The 14213-nt window shown below is 43.5% G+C and overlaps 1 protein-coding gene across 2 annotated transcripts in view; it reads right to left on the bottom strand.

The window, feature by feature from the left end:
- Nucleotides 1-14213, bottom strand: part of FBRS (fibrosin) — a 710625-nt gene that overhangs the window by 660886 nt on the left and 35526 nt on the right. The window lies entirely within an intron of this gene.

Here is a 14213-nt window from a genome sequence, read left to right as displayed (position 1 = left end):
TTCCTACAACCATATAAAGTGACAAGTGCAAATTCCATAAAGTGACCATCATACTTTACAAAATAGAACCTATTGTGAGGTCATGGTGCAAATATGCAGACAGCAAAACACAGAAACCATCATTGGGTCCTCCGTCCAATTAAGCCACAGCAACAAGTGTCTAGAATACAGTACAGAGGCACTAGACCTGATTAAATTGGAAACATTCTACAAAACCGTGCTCCCAGACAGAACATGAGGTCCTGTAAAATCCACAAAAAGTCTGCTTAACTAGAAATATCTTCAAACTGAGGAAATATCTCCCTTAAAAAAATAAACGATTATTCAGAGAGAAATGTTTGCCATTCAGCCCCCGCCAAAGATGCTGGGAAACTGCCCAAGTGGAATGGATGAATTTTAAAAAAAAATAAAATGTGCTTCTCTGTAAGAAGGGACAATACAGAATTAAATGGCATAGTGATTCGAGCTCCTTCAATTTACAAAGTCTACATATACAACTCTCTCTAAGCAGTACAATTCGAGAGCCAACCACTTCCAACGTATGAAGACAGTTAAACCTGAATCCAAGGAACCACATTCTACAGTCCCTAGACAGGGATTTATAAAAAGGTAAGCCATCAAGGATTTAACACTTGGGAGAGTATCTATATACTCTTTATAGAGAGTTTTAAATTAGTTACATACTCCCCATTTTCAATATAATGAAACTCCTTGAACCTTTTCCTTGTGAGAGATGAGATTCCAAGATAACTTTAACTGAAGCAGGAGTTTTCACCGGTCCTCATGGACTGAACCTCATTTAGAGAAGCCCAATTCTAAGCGAAAGTCCCCAACTTAGAAAAGGAGATTCACCTCTTTCCTCTTGGATCTTCGTGCAAGGAAGCAATTTATTCCATGTATAGTTGAGCCACCAGGAGCTTAGACCAAACGCAAAACAAATAACCCCAATCGGAAGGGTGACCCAAAAGACTGCACGCAATTTTTCCCATGAAAACATTAAGCCATTTCCCATTCTTTATTGTTATCGGCTTGAGTACATAAATAACAGCCAGCATCACTTTTGCTTCATAGAATAGAAGCTTTAAAGGATAGTTACAGAATATGGCCTGAATGTTCGTCATCTATGTAACGAAAGCATAAATCCTGGTCCCCAATATCGCCTTAATGAGGCCTAGCTGATTCGTATTAGCAAAGATAAACCCCAATTACAATAAATGATTGACTTATTCAATGTTATTACCATTTACATACCACCTAAAGTTTTTTATACTTCCTTTTTTGTGTGAAAAAAATCAACACGTGATTATCAGGATTAATCTCTACACTATTTGCCCTTGCATACAACCCAACGCGATCCACACATCTTTGGGAGGCCAATGGTTTTTGAATCTAGAAGAATCAGGTCTGCATAGTGCAAGCAAGGCATGGTATCAAATTAAGACAGTTCAAGGGTGTTTAATAAACTGTAAAATGGGTGAGATAAACGCCTAATCTAAATCTAAGATCGGAGCAAGCTACGACCATCAAAAAATACTGTCCAAGTGGAGTCTAGTCAAATAAAAGAGCCTATACTAAGAAACCTATTGCCAATCCTTACCACCATGTTACAAAATAGTGTGGGCTAATGTTCAAAAGAAAGAAGTGTTCAAAAAATGATAAATCAGGATGTTATGGCCGGGGGTCTCTCTTCCCCATGTTATTTAGCATGGGACAAGGCGCGACTCTTGAGCACAGCATACTCCTGGGCTTCTACGTGCCCAAGTCTCTTCTCATGCACAGTATCTTGCATCAGAGGGCCCGATATGCCAAAACAACTTAACAAAAGTTCCTTCTGGTAACCTTTACGTCGGGTGATTACCCTTTCACTCTTGGATCCCCCTCATCCAGGCTGCCATCCTTCTCTCGGTCGTCAGCCTCCCTCAGTCGGGCTGAGACCAGCCACTCAATGTGGACATCCCTCAGACGTGTTCATATTTGTCATCACAATGTTGCTCACTTAGCTTCTTCATAATTTTACTCTTGACGTCCCTCAGTCGGCTTTACTATCGCCTTTCAATCACAATCTCCTTATTTGTAATGATCAAAAGTCTGTCTTTTTAAACAACCCCCTCGGTTTAGTGAGGTGCCCCTCATCTGGGCTCAGACCTTCCAAAGCACTTGCCAATGTTGGACTTCCGGAGGGCGATCTCATCTCGCTGGGTCACTGTTAGTCTGAGGCAAGTGCAGGTTTTACAAAATCGCAGTTCAAACGGCATTCCTCCCTCAGCAGGGTGCAAACACCCGTTTCACAATTGTCACAACTTCTGCAATGTGTCAAGGACTTTCGATTGTGCAAGGGATTTGGCTTGACCCTTGTATGACTACCTTAACTCCTTATGTTGGCCTTCCCTATGGCCTCTAGGTACTTGTAGCTTCTTCATTCACAATGTTCAACACAGTCCCTTTGTTCAGGAGAGGGAGTACCAGCCAGAGACCTCCAAACGAGCGCCCCCGACCACTATCTCTGGTACCAAGCTTGTTCACACGGGGCTTTGGTCTATTCATCTTCTTCATGTTGCCATTGCAACCTTGCGCCTAACACATTCCGGTCCACGATCAAGTTCTTCCGACTCACCGGCTGTGTTGAACTCATTGACGTTTCTTTTGCCGCTGGAGTCAAGGACGGTACCACGATGGCAACCGTGTCTCCCTGACCTGGCTAACAGTGTGGGAGGGTTCCATGTACCACTGACATCCGCCAGCTGCGATTCCCGGTTTTATGTTTCTTTAATCAGTGGCTTTGCGGGTCTGGGTTGAAAAGGGCAAGGACAACTCCCTCCTTGATGTCCTTTCAGGTCTCGGTCGCCTTTCTCCTCAGTTTGAACTGCCATCCTGTAATAGCTGCTTCCTCGTGCATTCGGCCTTGCTCCTGTGCTCTGACTTTTATCCCAATGGGGAAGAGAGTGAGTAGTTGTTGGCAATTGCCCAAATCTGCCTGACCCGTGTGTTGGGACAGGTCAGGTATTAGTCAGTTGTCACCCACGGCGTGACAAAGTGTTTGTGTAGGAAAGGGGGGAGGGGTAGCGTTTCTAAATATCCTATGTGGCAGGATCGGGAAAAAGTGTCATAAGGAATGGGATACCGTGTCCCACTTCCACTCCCTGAAGACCCCGTGATCCTCCCACACTGGTCCACCCCCAGGAACTGGTTCCAATAACGATAGCTGTGTCCTGGCCAGCTGGATGACAGATTCCCCCCCGCCCCCCGTGACTAGCAAGACACCTTCAGGTTTCTCACAATAGGCCATCCACCCAACATCCAAGGAGCCTAGTTTTGGAGGAAAAAGGGGGGATTTAAGAAGCATTGCCCGCAAATCAGATGTACAGGGTGAAGAGCGTGGCTGCCAACACACAACACTAACAAACAAGTCTCAACTGGTGCATCCCTAATAATACTAATGAGCGCCTGGAGACCGCCTCACTGGTGGTAGCGATGCACAATATAAGTTAACGTAACATAATAAAATAATAATCCCTTAATAGCGCAGAGTCCAAACAAATTCTTAAGCGATTATTAAAGTAAAATGGCACTAACGTATTTAAAAGAACTGAGGGGGATGGCCCAATTAAATAACTTGGCCCCCAAGCGACCTCTATCCACCCCGTCAAATGCAGCGGATAAGTGCAAGCTGCTGAATAGAGAGGCTGTTCCATGGCCATAGAAGCCTTGGTTTGACATAAGGTGTATAATTAGTACATTCAGAGAGGTCCCCCATTCCTCTCATAAAACCTGTTTGCTAAATTATTGCTTTCCATCCACCTGACCAAGTCTTAAAGCACAAAGGTAACACCCGACTCGATGTACCAATTAAGGCTTTTGGGGGGACATCATTGGTAAATTGATACTATGAGGGCAATATGCCAGGAGTCCGGAATGATCAAATCAATGGCCAACTGACTAAAAGGAGTGCCCTCATATTTACATTTTCTATTGGCACGCTATTGAAGACGCCATCGGGACAACTAGCACCTGAATTGTAGTCTTCTGAGGGCCAACTCCAAGTCTTCCAAATCAAAGTTCAGCACCCCCCCCACACCTCAAGGAATCTGAGAAAACCCAACGAGTGCAAAAGGTGCATCATCTTTAGAAAAGAGATTTGAAAAGTGGATGGCCCAGGACTCCGAAAAACAATTGGCTTGACATGAAATTGGTTTACTTTCCTGTCTGTGCAATAACCGCCAGATATCATTCATAACTAATACCTTCATCAATAGATTTACTTTGATATGGTTAATTGTGTGATGTATGCCAGTTTTTGTATTTGTGTAATCCTCGAGCACTCTGCAACTCGTTCCTCGATAGCAACTAAGTCCAAATTGTTTTTCTCAAGACAAAACGCAGTACTCTCTTGCTATTTCGAACAAGGTCAAACTCGCAAACATTAGCATTTATAAATAGCATTTATAAATAGGTGCTGCTTCCAACACTCAAATGACAGTGGAAAACTAGACCTCTCTAAAGTAGCATTGAAGGATTTAGGAGAACAATTATCTCTCTCCAATACCGACTGTTCTAGCACTTACTTATCCTCAAATTAAACAGCCCTGCAGCAGGCAATTTCCTGAATCGTTGACCATGACATTTTTTACAGATGGCACTTACCCTCATCAGCCGCCCAAATTAGGCCTACGTTTTTAAAAGACAACATCGTATGATCACAGTTTACATTTTTAGAAACCACAAAAAAAAAATACCATCTGAAAGAAAATTGAAAACAAAATCAAAAGTTGAACTTGACATTCGGCCATATCAGGTAGGTTGGCTTGGACCATCAGCATGAAAATTCACATGAATTCTTAAAAGATCAAATTGATTCATAAAGTGCGCCCAGATACGGCCTCTAGCTTCCTTCTGAAGTGATTCTATTGGAACACTTTACTGGAGCATTGAATGCTACTTGTTTCTTCAATTGCACTGCCTATATCTGGGCAAAAACAGTTATAATCACCTACACAAAGCCATAGGTAACCGATTATTTGACACCCATTCCAGTAATTCAGACCTAATGTGATCCTCTTTAACCGACCATGGATTGCAATATATATCATTAAAACATGAATCCCTTTGGCCCCAGATTTGACCATTTTGATACCAATATTGGAGTCCGAGTTAGTTTTCAAAGGTGCCCAGCCCCAAACGATAGCTATCAACAAACCCACCGAGGGCCAGGCCCTCGCCCCCTTTTTGGCTTTAATTATAGATGTAAATCCATCAATAGGCGACGCAATCAAATTTCATGTAAAAATACAATATTACAATTCAAATGATCCATCATACTGTTGTACCTTGCTGCCCATCTCTTCCTTGCCGTTTAATGATAAAAAGATCGAATTTACAGCCAGAGTATACAGATGTTGCAGAATGAAGAGATTCTGCTGATTTGCATTCGCCCATTACTATTTGTTCCTAGTCCCAGTCTATGGAATCACCCAAAAGAATAATCTCAATCTGCTACCCTCTTAACATGTACAAAATGCAACGGTTGGTTGGTGTAAACCTCAAATAAACAAAAATGTCTCCACAAACGAGAGGCTGGCCAAAAATGTAACTTCTCTGGGACAGAACAGGTTGCTCTCTATGGTGACCACTATACTCTTCGTCCACTTTACTCCGTCTCCATTTTCCAGCTACTTGGACATAGCTTTTTTCCTCCTGCAAATTCCCTATTAAACTTTCTACAAAGACATGCACATGACTTCAACCCTACCTTCTACTTCAAACCCTCTTCCCAAAATAGCTTTTCATCTGCCTATGACAAAGCCGACCGATTTTATGGTGGCGAAGATGGGGTGGCGTGTAGAGGAGAGACGACCATAGATTAGGAGTGCAGTAGTCACTACATTAACTTGCACTTTCACTTCCATCCATACTTGAGGAATCCCAACAAAATTAACAGTGAGGTTTACTCCCCAACTTTATACAACTGCTTGGCCACACGGTGTCAGCTAGAGAGCAGACATGCATACATTAGTACTTACAGAGTGCTGATGGTGTAGCTCAAGTGGGCGCTTTAGCAATGGTACCCCAGTAGTCATTCATCTGAAAAGTCACCTTTCAATGGGAGTGAAGCTCTTAGGGGGATACAGCTTTTGCAAGCAGCAGCTTTGACAATACAAGTGAAGACGCCATCAATGAGCTGTGCTAGGTTTAAAAGCCGACGCATATTCTTTTTCCTCTGCAATTTCAGCACACAAAGCTAAGATCTGTCCACTTGAGACAAAGGATTCAGGAATAAATGTATGTAAAACTTTTTATTTTTAAGATAGAGGAGCAAGCTTTGTCCAGGTGTAAAGAAGGATAACCATGCCTTAATGAAAGAAATCAAAAGGTCTGATAGAACAGTGAAAGGATACCTTCACCCTCACTTAAAACATGCAATTTCGAATTATGTTAATTATTTTACAAACCTAGCTTGCATGTGGCAGGTACATGAATCACTAGGATTATAGTTGCATATCAAAACTAATTTCATCTCATAATACCATCAGGCACCAGACGTTTTATTACAAATATTGCAACATTACAACACAATTCCAGCCATAACACATCATAAGACAATGTGCACATACTACTTATATATGATTCCACAACTGATTTTTTGAAGGTTCACTCACAGACTTACAATATACTGCAGCCTAAAAATGTCTAACACAAACAACTGGCTCATAAAAATAGAGTAAGACATTGTGTGCTGTGTATATGTGTGGAGAATGAAGAGGGCAAGTTCATTTTTATGCCCGGCAGCTTGCTTAGACATTTTCACAACTGTTAGATTGTTCGCCAGAGATGCTGAGCCACGAGCCCACCAATAGTGTGCTCGTTATTTAATATATTGGATATCGAGCCGGCAAACTAAAGCCAGTGATAGTTTGATTGCATGTAATGTACTCTATTATAACCTGGATGCATTTACAGCCATTCAAATTACATACAGTATTAGTATGTCCCTAATTTTCAGGACTAATATGGTATTTTAATGATACATTTAAATCTTGATTTTAGCAGAGAACACTATTCATGCCTAAAGTATAAACTTATTCAATTTGAAAATTCACACTGGTCATTAAACAATTGCAGAGGGCTGCAGAGTGTTCAGAGGAGCAACACTGATTCAGTCAAACTACACTGTCTACGCAGGAGAGGAGGTGCTTTCCCTATTAAACTCCATACCACAAGTAGAGCGTGGCTGAGTGCTGCAGAGTGTTTGATGGCTCTGTGTGACCGGTGGCGCTCCACTGTCACAAGGATCAGCTTGTAATTGCTGAAGTTCCTTGCTTGTTCCACTTGGTTTGCCCGCATCCTGAGCCTTTCTTTGATTGGCTGGAGAGTACTGTGAGAAACCCGAAGGTGTCTCACCCGCTAGTCCCGAGATCCGTCATCCAGGTGGCCAGGACACGGCCATCGCTAAAGGATCCAGTTCCTGGGGGTGGACCAGTGGGGGAGGATCACCTGGATGAGGGGTCTTCGGGCAGTTGAAGTGGGACACAGACGGGTGAGACGAGATACCACCTTCCTTCTAACACCTTTTCCCCATCCCATCCCGTAGCACACAGAAGCTCTATCCCCCACCCCGACCCCTTTCCGACACAAACACTTTCTTACATCGTGAAAGACAATGGACTAACACCAGAGCCGTTTACCAGACGTGTTCAACACAAGAGTCAGGCAATTGACCATAACTACACACACCTGACAGTCCTTTCCCTTCCCCACATGTATAAAAGGTGGAGCAGGAGTGCACACTTTGAGCAAGGACAAGCGCACGGGGAAGCAGCCATTTCAGGACAGCAGTTCCAACGGAGAAGAAATGCAGAGAGACAGGACAACAAGGAGGGAAATGCCCTTGCCCTTTCCTGGCCGAGCCTGCAAAGCTTCCGTAAAAGGAATCTTAAGACTGGGACCTACAGCTGACGTGTGGTGTAATGATGTCAACTTTGCACAGGACCCTCCCGCTCTGATAACCGAGGCAGGGAGACCTACTTGCTACTGTGGTACCGTCCGTGACTCCAGAGACGAGAAACAACAAGAAGATCAGCACAACTGTTGAGTCGGAGGGAGAAACGATAAACGGGCTATGTTGAGCAAAGTTTGCAAACGGCAACTTGAACAAAGAACTTGTGTGCTACTGAAAGACTCTGGCGAGTCCCCTTTTCTTGTGAATAATATAGTAACAAGGGGCTGTAGGAAAAGCTGACATACAGCGTTAAGGTGGTCATACGAGGGTCAAGCCAAAATTCCTGGTACAATCCAAAGTTCTTAACCCATTACCAAAGTTGTGACAGTGTGAAACCAGCGTATGCGCCCGGCGGAGGGAAAACTCTGTATGAACGATGAATATGGAAAGCCTGACTGGGGGCTGGAAAGCTAAGGCAAGTGTATCCCGCAAGCCTTCACGAATACGTGAACTGTGTGAAACTGGCAGATGTGAAATCGACTGAGGGAAGCCAAGGTTATAAAAAGGATCCAAGCCCGGTTGAGGGGGATCCACGGGTGAAAGGAAAAATCAGCAGACGATAAGATTACTGGAAAGGAATTTTTCGTTTGTTGTTAATGGTACATCAGGTCCTCTGAGGTAAGAGACTGAGTTTAACGGAGACTTGGCCAAAGTAGACCCTGATATTTTGGAAAACGAAATGTAAGCATGTGCTGGAGAAGACCAGGAGTGTGCTGTGCTAGAGATTCTCGTCTTGTCCCGTGCTAAAAACGTGGGGAAGGGAGACCCCAGTTATACCATCCTGACTTATTTTGTGAACGCTTTTCTTTTCTGATTAACATTTTCCCACACTGTTTTGGAACTTCGTTTTTTTTTTGTATAACCCTTTTTATTTGCCAAGACACCACTAGGACTGCCTTATTATTTGATGGCCGTAGCTTGCTCCCATCTGAGATTTCGGTTAGATTAGGCGTTCTCACCCATTTATACAGTTTAATTAACACTCTTGAACTGTGATCACTTGTTTCTGTCTTCACTGTTGCCACCATGAGTTCCTGACAGTACGTACAACAGAGTTTTGACCAAGCGAAGCAGCAGTAAGTGTTTCTAACTTTTGAACTCTTCTGTATCCTGCTACCACGTTGGGTTTACTTTTTCGCCAATCTTCACACTTGTGGTCAGTTATACTCTAGTGCTCACAGAGCTTCCTTCCTTTCAAGTCAATTATCTCTCCGCTGCAAAAATGTCGAAGCAGCAGGCCCCCAGTATTATTGCAGGACGAGCAGTAAAACGGATGAACTACTCGCGAATTTCACTTTTTTCTTGTTTAGAAGGAGTCGTGGGGAACGAAGGCACTTCAAGCCTTAATTTCAGGTGATTTACACCCCTCTGCTCCAGCGAAAAATACTTGCGCCCCACGAACTGTTAAGCTGGGGGCTTCGAACAGAGGCAATCAGCAAATAATGGATTTTTTCCTTCATGTGATAATGGCCCAATGGGTGTAGGTACGGACCCAGCCTTTTCTATTGAATTTACGAAAGAGTTTACGGCCTCAATCCCATGTATCGGTTCAAAAACCATTGAACCGTTGGTTAAGGCTTTGATTACACCAACACTTCAGCAGACGCTGTGCGTGGAATCTTATGCAGTGGCTGTATGCCACATCTTCGGAATGTTTTCCTCAGATTTGGCGACCTGTCTGAGAATAGATGAGGTGGTACTGGTGAATGATGCTCTCTCCAGCCACCCCACTGTAAACCAGTATCCCTATTAAGTGGGATGGAGTCTGGAGTAGTGGTGCCTAGGATGGGGCCAGGGCTTTGGCCCACTCGATAGGTGGCGTACTACCTCTTCTAGTGCCGCCTGAACCTTTGTTTACCAACGTATTGTCTTTTGATGAAGAGCAGCTCAGTGATGCAAACCATTCAATGTCACTTGCTGATGAAAGTGGGTCGCCGGCTGCTATGTTCAACATTCTGGAATGCGGCTGTCCGACCTCATAACTAAATGTGATGGCATGCTATTCAAGTTGAACAGCAAGGTTCCCTAATTCTCAAATCAGTGAGCATATTGGATTTGGATTCACTCACTAAAACTTCCAAAAACTCACGCGACTAGTTTGGATGCAATACATACAACTATTTCTGCACTAAAGGATTTGCTACCGGACTTCCCGAACGCTAATAAAGGGACTACGAGCAGTAACGGCATGGAGGTAGACCCGGCTTCTGTAGCCTGCTATAATAGAAAACAGAGGAAAGTCTTTCATCAGGCAAAGATGTTTGAAGAACTTGTGTCCAAAAAGAAAAGGAAGATGTCTCGTTGCAAAGGCAATGTCTAGTTGCCTGCTCTAACCCTTGTCATAGTTCTACAAAAGTACATCAACTAAAAACAACTTATTCGGGCCACTTGCAGAAAGGCTTGCACTTGACAAACTGCACAATCCAGCAACATCTGGATGCAGGTGGGGTACTACTACAGACATTGAGAATAATATTAAGATCGTGTCCATCCAAGAATGAAGACATTCCAAAGTGGTATTCAGAGAAATTAGGGCATTTACAAGCTGCCTATCCACAAGTCACCCCTCAGCACAGACATAGGGCCCAAGCTATGTTTCTTCCATCTGGCTGCACTCCGCCTCTAGCGAGCTGTGATAGCTGGATCTCAATCTATAGCTGGCTTTATTTACAGCAGGTAGGCAGGCCTTCCATCACATCACTAGCACTAATACCAGCTGGCATCATGGGAACACAAGGCGCAGCCGTAGCCATGAATTTAGGCCAGTCTATAGCATCTAACGATTATCAATTTGTTGACAGCATAATCCTACCCTTATTAAAAGGAGAGCCTGCAAGGTTAGAAGTCCATAGAAAATTGACCCAAAAAATAAATAAAAAATAAACAAACAAAAAAAAGGGAGCAATTTGGGGACATAGTGATCTACCCATCGCTAGGCTGGGATCACTTGGGTAGAAGACCCGCAGAGACACAGAAAACCAGATAAAGAAACACACCACGAAGGAAAGCCCTCGAATGGACGAGGATCGTTCCATGCTAAAAAAGGCAACAAACCACAGAGCCGGCAATTATCGCCCATAGAGGAAGAAAAATATCCCGAGCATGGGCATACAAATGAGAAATCTGTGGCATGGCAACCACAGGGGTAGACGATCATGGGGTAAGCCTGGGGGCCAGTCCCATTTCAGACTTACGGACTATGATTTTAGAGAAAGGAAACACATGAAGTCCACAGAAGTATGGCACTGATGAGAGCCTGTCTCCTTCCCAACAAGCAAGGACTCTGGTCCATTCTAAGGCTTAGGTGAAGGAAGTGAAGGTTGAGGAAAAAAAAAAAAAAACACACGGCAGCCCTACTGTTTTCGCAGAATGCAGAGTCCACGCACTCATCTCATCGTCCCCAAGACTAAACGACACACGAATTTAGAATGCACATTATAAGACAGAGGCAGTCCAGAACCAACACAGTTCTGGATTACTAGCCAACTTACACAGATGTAAATATAAAACAAAGCCAGAAATGCACTGCATTTACGTTTAAGAGAACACATGTCCAGTACACTAGAATAATGCAGGGGTATAAAAATTCACCTAGCACTTCATAATAATTAATATTATCTGCATTCTCAAGTAGAATACAGAGCTTACTCGCAGACATTCCTAATTGTTGGTAGTATGTAGATGATATTTACATCACCCATGAGAATCTCAGTGAACACTGCAACAAGTAGACAGATTCACACATCGGCTGCAAAAGGACACGATTAATACAACAACAAAAAAACACCTATCACGCTTAGGCAGTTACAGGCTATTCTAGGACGGTTACATTTTGGCAGATCGTAGGTTTCTAATTTTGCTGAGCTAGTGAAACCATTGTATGCTTTGATAAAACCAAATTTCAAGGCAGCTCACTGGCTGCCAGAACACTCATTCTGCACCAGGTATATTCATTAATGACTCTCGCTGGTCCTTTGCAGGACAAGAATACAGATAAAGACTTCGAGAAAAACCTTGTGGTGGGAGACAATGCTTTCACAAACACAGTGTGCAATCTAGGGGAGGCTAAACCAATTGCATACAAGTCACATGTATATTCCACACCAGAGTTAATATTTACACCCGAGGAGAAAATTCTGGCTTCAGTTCAAATGATTATTCCGAAAGAGGCTTTTGGCAGCAAATAGAACCATACACATAAAAACACCTTTAGCTCAACTTGAAGCTGCCACAAAAGCTAGCGTTGCAAGGGCATTACACACTAGATGGATTCAATGGTCAGCATTTCAACACGTGCCAGATGTAAATACCATTATAAGGCAGAATTGTAAAGACTGAGTGGATTGAGTTGGACAATGGACACAGAGCCGGACACCTCACAACCTGACATTGTTTGTTCTCCCAAACAAGAGTTCAAATGGGGTTTTACTGTTGGCGCGGTAGACCCGCCTAGGAAGAGGATAAAGCAAAACCCTGCTATGTTCCTGGTAGAGAGAGACCAGGACAGAGGTATGACACCCAAGAAGAGAGGAGGGGGCGACAATCCAGGTCCCTTGAGGACGTGAGTGGCAAAAGAAGAGAGAAGGAAGGTAAAGAAGATAGGTAAAGATAGCGTACTGAAGGAGGAGTCATGCAGGAAGAACCACTGGAAGCATGGAGATAGAGAACCAAAGTGCAGAAACTAGCAGATCCCTCGACTAAAAGGCCCTGCACCTAAGAGACAACTACGTGTCCCAGTTTGGCCGCTTTACATAAGTGGCCTTGTTGTTGAGCAAACCGCGAGAAGACCTTTTTGAACTGTTGGGACTTTTATTTAGGGAAGGACAGATATTCTACCCTCAATACTTTTCAGCCAAGGGAAGGGCTTTAAGTTTATATTCGCCATTGCACCATTTGATTTAGCTATTCTAACAACTCACTTTTAGGGGCGTTTGATTCAGGAAACCCCTTACGGTCAAGGATTAGTTGCGACAGGCAAGCTTATTTTAGGGGGTTTTAGTACTTTGGGCACCCTTTTGTTTCATAGGTAAGGTAAACCTTCAATTTGCATTATTCAATCAGGCATGGACTTCTAAAGCATTTACGTTTGAACATTTTGCTTTGTTCTTTCAACACTGTTTTGGTTACAAATGCTCAATAAAGTAGCTTTTGTAAAAATTACAAAGTCTGAAAGCCTTCTGTTCGCCATGTCATTACAACTCGGATTATTGAGGTTTGGATTGCTTCTGTCCCATCTCACACCCCTCCTGAAGAGTGTATCCTACCTTCTGTCCGAGCTACATAAAAGGAGAATGAGGTACACCCGCCAGGCTGCGCCTGCTTCACCTTTATAATTTGGATCACTGCTGCTTAGTAGATGTGATGGTGTGGGGCTGAGTAGGTAGTCTAGTCTGGCCATATACTCCCCCCTTTTACTCCCCAGGGGGCAGCCAGTCCTTTTGTCACAGTAAACCCTTATAAAAGCCAGAGGATTGAGAGCTTGAGCCCCATTACTTGGGATGGTGACACCTGCCAGTTTCTCTGTCCATTTCTATACAGCTGTATGAAATTAAAGCGCCCTGCATAGCTTTTTTGAGTTTCAATGTTGGTGCGCCTCGTATTGTTAGGCTCAGCTGAGACCGTAACAAGATCGCAGACCGCTCTCCATGGAATTACTACGCAAACAATGCTAGGTAGGAGGCCTAAAAAACTTCTACAAGGTGTTTTAAACTACTGTGAAGGTTGGTATTTCTTCTGGGGTGACACAAAAGCCTGTACTAATTTAAACTGGAAGCATGGGTAGATCCAGAGTGATGGGTGTGAGGAATTAAGCTCTGGGAAAGACTAATGTGGGGAAAGGGGATACTCAACTCTGAAATACTAGTTTAGAAAGGGGATACAATTATAAAACCAAAAAAGGATAGGGAAAAATTAGAAGGGAGCTGAGGACAGAGCCAAGAGGAGGAAAGATGTCGAGGAAGGGACCCAGTAGGAACAGTTCTCAAAACTATGAGGGGATGGAAACAACCTGTAATCGGGACTAGGAGCTGCGCTCGAGTGGCACTGTTCGTTTAAATCACAGTTCTGTGGACAAGAACATTTTTAGGAAAAAGCTGCAGGCGGTATTAGGGGGGGTGGGCAAGGGTCAGTCAAAGGAACACAGCACCCCAAACAGGGCCACTCCAGTGTCCCCTATGTAGGTGAATTATCCAAACAACTGCACAACTGTAAATATTTAGAG

The sequence above is a fragment of the Ambystoma mexicanum genome, chromosome 3p (assembly GCF_040938575.1).
Source record: "Ambystoma mexicanum isolate Mex_15411 chromosome 3p, UKY_AmexF1_1, whole genome shotgun sequence".
In the NCBI taxonomy this organism is placed as follows: domain Eukaryota; kingdom Metazoa; phylum Chordata; class Amphibia; order Caudata; family Ambystomatidae; genus Ambystoma; species Ambystoma mexicanum.
This window is presented reverse-complemented; position numbering and strand designations above follow the sequence as displayed.